This window comes from Arachis duranensis, chromosome 8 (genome assembly GCF_000817695.3).
Source record: "Arachis duranensis cultivar V14167 chromosome 8, aradu.V14167.gnm2.J7QH, whole genome shotgun sequence".
Taxonomy (NCBI): domain Eukaryota; kingdom Viridiplantae; phylum Streptophyta; class Magnoliopsida; order Fabales; family Fabaceae; genus Arachis; species Arachis duranensis.
The window spans coordinates 44,643,461-44,652,530 of NC_029779.3; positions in this window are offsets into that span (position 1 = coordinate 44,643,461).

Genomic DNA, 9,070 nt, shown 5'->3' on the forward strand with positions numbered 1-9,070 from the left:
TAGAATTATTTTATTTTATAACTAATAAATTTAAGTAAAGACCTAATTAAAATTTTTATTTAATATAAAAATTCAATTAAAAAAATTAAAAATATAAAAATCTAATTAAAATTTAGTAAAACTATAAGATAATTAAAAAAATTCTCATGAAACAAACAATATTTGAAAAATTAGAGGAAAAGGAATTATTAGCACTCTTGGTGGCAAAATTTGTTAATTTTTTGTTGGGGAATCCCCAATGTTGGAAATTGGAATGGCGTCATGTCATCATTTCTTTGGATAAAAACTTGTGTAGGCATGTTAAGGACTGGCCCTTGTTGTCAAAAACTATAATCATTCAAGCATCATATCTTTGTCAAAACCAAAATATAAAGCATCATATCTTCAAATTTTATTCAAAAAGCTAATGTTACATATATTAATTAGGTCAAAATGGTTCATTATTTTCTTTTGCAATTGTTCTTTAATTTACTTCCGTCTAATAATTTACTCTTCAGAAATTAATCATGTCAATGATATAAATGAACATATACACAAAAAGTCAAATCAGTGAACAGCCTAAACATTTTTTTAGTTTATCCAAAATAATTAGCTGAATTTAATATAGATATGTTTATCAAAGCTGGCACATATCTTTAAACTCAATAAATGCTAATAAAAATACTTATAATTTGATTATTATCTAACTATTTAATTTCCAGCAATATTAAATTTGTAAAATAATAATAAATTGAGATAAAATAAAAACAATTCTTGCTAAATAAAATAAAGTAGGAGAGAACGTTTAGGAAATTATAATTTCTTAATCTATTTACGAGCAATATATATAATTGATCATAATCATATTAACAATTTCATATTATATAACTTATATGACTGATGTCATTTATTGTTATAAATGTTTAGAGGAGGCAAAGCGGGTCAACTTGTCCTGCCCTGTTAAAGCCCGTCATAAAATGGGATGGGACGGCCCGTTCCGCTAAAGTGATGTGGGCCAAATTTGTTACCCCACTCCACCAGATGGCGGAATAATCGGTTGGCAGGCTGGCCCACATTCTCTCTCTTTTTTAATTTTTTAAAATAATCTATATTAAATATAACAAGTACAGCATTCAAAATCAAAACAGTAATTTAAAGGACAAACAAAATAAAAAAACAATGAACTAGAATGGAATCATAAGAATTAGGGAATAGGGATAAGCAAAAAATTAGGGACAAATTAGCACCTATAATAGAATCAAACGTTCCACAATAGAACTAATTTGGTAACATTTTAACAATAAAAGATAAAAAAAGCTTCAACCGAATGAATATGAAAAAACTGCTTAAGTGGAGGGTTGGCTGGCTGGGGAAGTGGTGCCGCGGCTAGGCCGTGATTGATGGCTGAGTTGAGACACAAAGGTTGTTGGTGCACGTTGATAGCGGAGGAGAGAGACAATTGGATGGAGGGGAATCGCCGCCGCTGGTATTTGCTAGACTGAGAGAGAGAGAGCCTTCGGCTTCGCGCCGGTGACTTGTGAAGGAGAGAGAGAGGCGAGGTCGCGACGGAGAGAGACGCAAAGACGCTGGTGAGCTTCGAGACAAAGAACTAAGTTGTCATTGCCGCGGTGACTCCGGTGCATTCTGGGTCCGGATAACTTTGATCCAAGAGAGAGAGAGGGGGGAAGGTACCTCTACCTCTGCATGTGTTGTCCGTGTGAAAGTGGTGTAAAGAGAAACCTTAATCCTATAATGTGATATTTATATGAATGAACAAAAGTTCAAAATATCCTAAAAAAAAAAGTTAGCAGCCCGCCGGCCAGTCCGCCTTACCCCGCCAAAGCCTGCCAGTTTGGCGATGCGGGTTTGGTGGATTCAAAATTTCGTTCCGACCTGCTTTTTTGGGTGGTTTTGGCGGTTTGACTCGGCGGATTCGGCTCGTTTTGCTACCGTTACAAATGCTAATGGAATAAGTAATTATTACTTTTGATTTAGGATTAAATGAGAATAAAATCAGATATTATCTTTATTTGGGATTTAGATACTATTTTTATTTGGATTTTAAGGTTTAATTGGTGCCATGTTCAAATAAAAAATAGTGATTTCAGAGTTTTGGTCCCTAACACATTAAAGCCGCCTCCGTAGCTCTCTTCCCATCAAAGAGTTGCGATTTAGTCCTATTATAAATACAGAAAATTTTGATTAAAAAAAATCAAAGAACCAAATTCTTTTTATCATACTCATAAGTATAGATACGCTTCTACACTATAATATATATTTTTGATGATTTAATATAGATTATCTGAATTAATAAAAACTATTTATTCTAACAGGGACACGATACAAAAGTCTTCTTAAAAATTAGAAGTATAATCCTTCAAATAAAATTTATTTATATATGAAAAATAGATATAATAAGAATAAAAATTAATTAAAAGTGTAAGGCAAAGTATTTATAAAGGTAGAATTGGATATATTTTTCTTTGAGTTAACTATTAAAATAGCACTCGAAAATTTATATAGCTGACAAAAATAATTTCAAAAGATATGAACAATAAATAAATTCTCAAAAGATTTAAAAATACGACAAAAAAACTTAGATATTAAATATATATTTTAAATTAGATTTTAGAGATCAAATTTTGATGTAAATTTTTGCAATTATTATTAAAAATGAGATTTTTTATTCTTAAAATTTGATAATTTTATATCAAGTGAGATTTTAAAAAAAAATTAGTGTGAATGATCATATTTTTTTTGAAAAATAAAAAGCAAAATCTAGAGATCAAATTTGCTTCGAAATTTTTTTAAAATCTTTTAAATATTTATTCAAATATTATCACAAAAATTTGAATTTAATGAATAATATGTTTGTTAATTATAAATTTTTTTTGTCACTTATATAAAATATAATATTTATTAATTATTTTTATAACAATTTTAAATAATTTAAATATTATTTTATTAATAACATCTTTCAAAAAATTTTTTATCAACAACTAAATTTTTTGAGTATCGAATTGGTACTTAACCCTTTTTTCTATGCTGTCTATCCATTTAATAGATTCTTTTGTAAAATAATGTCAACCGACCTAAGATTTATTCCCATTAATAAGTGGCTAAGTGCAATATATTGATCTAAGTCAAATTAACTAGTTCAGTTATTATAGCATTGCTTCTTGATATGTATATGATTTTATACACATTCAAGAGATGGTAAAGACAAAGTAGTTAGAGGTTGAAAGAGCCAAACAATGCACCTCTTGTTAGCCTTATTTCATGAAATTATTTTATGCTTTTGATCGAACATCTATCTTTCATTCAATTAATCCACTCAATATCTTAGTTTCAATATATGATTTCTATATAATTTCTAACATTTACAAATTTTAAAGTGTAAAAACCAAATTGTAATTTTATTGAAAATATAGGGATTAATTATGTAATTTAACTTATAGTTTATAATATATAATTACTATTATATTATAACTATAATTCAAGGAGTATTATAATTTATTGTTGCTATTCGACATAGAAATTTAAGATATTTAAGAGAATATATATTGTCATACTCATAACATTTACATTTAAACAAATAAAAATCATTAAAAGATCATTAATATTCCCAATTACAAATGGTGATTTGCAAGGATGACAATATCTTTCGGAGTAAGTTACCTATGGATTCTAATTTCTATATGAAATTCAAGTCCATTGATTGCTTTTAGTAGAATTATATATATGTACAGGGGTATTGTTTCAAAAATCTATTAAGATTTATTAAAATAAATTTTGCTACTTTTTCTATCACTTAAAAGTTTGAACCTTAACAAAATTCAAAAATCCATACTAATATTTACTTAATCAATTAATTTTATATATTGTTGTAAAATAAAGATATATGAAATAAAGATGTATAAATAGAAGATTCTAGTATTAAAATAATTAGCTCAATAATAATTTATATATATATAATAATATTATATGTTGTAATGTATATATATATACAAAGATAGAGAGGAGTATTATAAATAAAGAGAGAGAATCGCATTTGTTTATTGTTACTATCTCAATATAATAAAGATGGTTAATATTGCTATTAATATTATATTTAAAGAGTAATAGAAAATAGAATTTAAAATACTTATAAAATAAAAGAAGAGAAAGAATTGTAATAGTAATATAAGGAGAATGGTATTTGATTGCAACATAAAAGGGAATCGATTTCTTATTATTTGGTTGTGTGTAGTAAGAGAAAAGTAAATAAGTGCTTTATAGTAAGAAAGAAAGAGAGGGAATATATTAATTTTATTATTGCTGTGTGTATGTTACGAGAGGATTCATCCTCTATTTATACATATAAATATTCAACCATTCAACCTTTCATTAACTCTCTATTTGCCTTGAAAGACCATTCCTTCAGTATGGGAATAGTTAGCCGCCCAATCTCATAAATGGGCATTCAATTTGTTTCTATCACAACACTCCCCCTTGGATGACCATTTAGGATTATTGCCTCGTTAAAACCTTACTAAAGAAAAACCCAGTGGGAAAAAACCTTAGTGAAGGAAAAAGAGTACAATATCCTTTGTGATAAGGACTGCCTCATTAAAAACCTTGTCAAGAAAAATCCAATAAAAAAAAACCTGACCAAGGAAAAAAGAGTACAGTCTCCCCCTCTTGTCGACATCATTTAATGTCTCGAAATCGACGCATCCCAATCTCATGTACCAATCTTTCAAAGGAGGATTTTGGGAGTGACTTTGTAAATAAATCTGCCAGATTGTCGCTTGAGCGGATCTGTTGGACATCAATCGTCCCTTGATTTTGAAGATCATGAGTGAAGAACAATTTAGGAGAAATATGCTTTGTTCTATCACCTTTGATGTATCCACCCTTAAGTTGAGCAATGCATGCTGTATTATCTTCAAACAGGACGGTTGGAGTTATCTTATGATCAATCAGTCCACATGATGACAGAATATATTGAATCAGACTCCTCAGCCAAAAACACTCGCGACTAGCTTCATGAATCGCCAGTATTTCAGCATGATTAGAGGATGTTGCAGCAATCTTCTGTTTCGTGGACCTCCAAGATATAGCTGTACCACCATATGTGAATAGGTATCCTGTTTGAGATCTCCCTTTATGTGGATCAGACAAATATCCAGCATCTGCATAGCCAACTAGTTGTGACTTGGATCCATAGGGATAAAGCAATCCCATATCAACCGTCCCATGAAGATATAGAAAAATTTGTTTGATTCCACTCCAATGTCTTCTGGTTGGAGAGGAACTATATCTTGCTAGTAAATTCACAGCAAATGATATATCGGGTCGCGTATTATTAGCAAGATACATTAGTGCCCCAATAGCACTAAGATATGGTACTTCAGGACCAAGTGTAACACCCTAATATTCACATCCTTATGCTCGAGTCATAAGTCAATGATATTACGGTGGTACGACTCTCAGGTGGATTTTTAATATATAAATATGAGTAATTTCGAAAGGAATATTAATCGAGAAGCCTGAAAAGAGTAGAAATAAAATCGCGAAGACGTATCACTCACGTTTCGACATCGAAAAGATAAAACGTGAAGCCGAAAGCGATATACGGACAAGGCATAAAGGAAATTAAGAGATAGATAACAGATAGATATATATAACATAAGTAAATAGCCACTAGTCGCGACCCGCGAAGTTTAGGCCGGCTAGGGTACAGTATGAAAGTAACTGACAACAGTACATCCTAATCTCTCCCAAAGGAAACATAAGAGCCTCTATAGGCAAGTTCTAAAAGAGTTCAACACATAATATAATATCTTCAAAACAAAGGTGGAGAGATTCTAAGCAAAACACAAAGTAGAGAAAATAAAGATCTTCGCCGGAATATAAGGATCTTCGCCGTCTCTCAGATGAACCATATCTCACTTCTGAGCACCTGGACCTGTATCTGAAAAACAAGAGATATATACGGAATGAGAACCCCGGGCCCATGGGTTCCCAGTACGGTAAAAGTGCCAAATAAATACAATGCACTGCAATAAAAACTCACTAAGCATCCTAAACTTCTTTTCACCAAGTATCCAGCCTAGATTCTCACTAAACCATAAATAGGCATCTGTCATAAGGGGATACTAAATCTAGTTCATGTTACACATGTTTCCAACTCGCTGATTCTTCCATGAATCAGACTCAGAATCATAAGCAAAACCATCACCAGTTGTTCTGCCTCAGCAACTCTATATCAATACATCATATCCTCGCCTGGAGCTAGTAAAATCACATCACTGCATCTTCCCAGGGGGTGAAATCACTTCACTGCATCTACCTAGGGAACTCAAATTACCTCATTCAATAATCATCATTTTAAATTAATCATATCAATACTCCATCTTAAAAAGAATAGCCCTCAGCGTCAACCGACACCAGCATGAGGGACCTCTCAGTTGTACAAACACAAGTAATACAGACAAGTAATACACAATAAGGTACAAGTAAAATAAGTAGCACATAATCGGGTAACATATCATATGTTATATAACAATCCAAAACAAATAGGCAAACCCAAACAATTCAAACATATGCAAATGATGTATGCCTGCCCTATGGCTGATGATATCATCTGCCGGTTATATAGCCAACCCGACATGTCCTGGTAGCTAACCATTGGATAGAAACACCCCTTGCGGAGCAAGTAGGTTTGAGCTACAACCCCCTTGCTACTACCTGCTCAACCCAGAGCCAGTGGAACAACCACTACTGCGGCTACTACCCAGGCGGGTGTTTAAAAGCTCAACCTGGAGCCAGTGGAACAACCACTACTGCGGCTACTACCCAGGCGTCACAATCTCTGACCTGGAGCAAGTGGGACGAACCACAACCCTTGCTACTGCCCGGGTATCTTAAACATTAACCCGGAGCAAGTGGGACGAACCACAACCCTTGCTACTGCCCAGGTATCTTAAACATTATTCATTCAATCTCAATTCATATTATCAATCCTCATTGTTATCAAATCTCAAACATTAACCTGGAGCAAGTGGGACGAACCACAACCCTTATTATTCAACAATCAACCCAATCATTCGCATATCCATTATCTGAAATTCATCCAATCACTTGTGTCATCATACAATGCACACATCAACTTACCTTCCTTACCTCTTTCCGGCCTCCGGCCCAAAATTTACGGCCTCCGGCCCAATTTCACAATTTAAATGCATAAACCACAAATTAATACTCATTACCCAATACATCAAATTTTCAATACATCAAGCATACAAGGCCACACAATTCTTAATCCAATCATCAATTCACATTACATACCAACTATGCATATTAGCATCAACCATTTACACAATCCAAACTTAATCCTAGGGGCATCTAGCCTAGGAATTCTCATCACACCACACGGTACTTAAATGAAACTTAAACCGTACCTCTTGTAGCCAAATCAATTGAGCCTCTTCTTTGAAAGTCAACACCAACCTTATCCCCAAGCCTCACCAAAGCTCCTCAAGCAACACCAACCTCCCAATTGTGCACCAAGATCATCAAATACACTAACATAACCAATATCACATACATACATCAACCTAGGGCTCATAAAAATCACAAATCACAAGGGTTTGAGCACTTTTTACCTCAGCCCATATGAAGTAGGGATAGAACCCACTTGGAATCCATGTTGGAGTATCCCTAAACACCCAAAATCATAAGATTTCAACACTAACTACCTAAAAATGTGTAACAGAGGGGAATTTTAAAAACTGGGCAGAGATGAATGGAATACTCACCACAAAACTTAGATAAAAAAATTATAATTCCTCATTTCTTAATCTTATTTACTCATAATCAATTTTCTCAGCTGCAGTACCAGACAGGTCTCAGCCGGTACTGCCGGTCAAAATTTCACTGCGCGCTTTTACGCAGAAAACTATGTCTTCCGACTCGGAAAAATTCACTGAATCCAAATATCACATTGAAATCATCAAATTCCAATCGCCAAATCTTTCAACCATATTCGCTCATACTTAACTCATTATTTAGTTAATTTCGGTTAGACCGGGTATTACACCAAGGATATCCTCATTTTCTTCTTTAGGACGGAATTGATCCTTTTTCACATCCAAAGATCTTACAATCATTGGGGTACTTAATGGATGTGAATTATCCATATAAAATCTCTTCAAGATCTTTTCTGTGTATGTTGTTTGATGAATAAAGATCCCGTCTTTTATATACTCGATCTGCAGGTCGAGACAAAATTTAGTCTTTCCAAGAACTTTCATCTCAAACTCTTCTTTTAGAGTTTTTATAATTGTTGAAATCTCTTCAGGAGTCCCAATGATATTTAAATCATCAACATACACAGCAATTATAATGCACCCAGCTGTAATTTTCTTTATAAAAACACATGGGCAAATATCATCATTCTTAAATCTATTTTTGGCCAGATACTCAGTAAGACGATTATACCACATTCATCCAGATTGCTTTAGACCATATAAAGATCTTTGCAATTTAACTGAGTATAACCCTTGCGAATATTTATTGGATGGTTTAGATATCTTTAATCCTTCAGGGACTTTCATATAGATATCCCGATCTAATGAGCCGTATAAATAGGTTGTTACCACATCCATTAAATGCATATGCAGTTTATGATATGCAGATAAGCTGACCAAATAACGCAAAGTTATCGCATCCACTACAGGGGAATACGTTTCTTCATAATCTATACCGGGCCTTTGTGAAAAACCTTGTGCCACAAGTCGGACTTTGTAGTGCACGACTTCATTTTTCTCATTTCGTTTTCTTACAAATACCCATTTGTATCCAACAGGTTTTACATCTGCAGGTGTACGGACTACAGGTCCAAAGACTTCACGTTTTGCGAGTTAGTCTAATTCAGCCTTCATGGCTGCTTCCCATTTTGGCCAATCATTTCTTTGTCGACATTCTTCAACTGATCTTGGCTCAAGATCCTTATTTTCATGCATGATATCTAATGCCACATTATATGCAAATATTTCATTGACAATTGTCTTATTCCGGTCCCATTTCTCTCCTGTAAAGACATAAT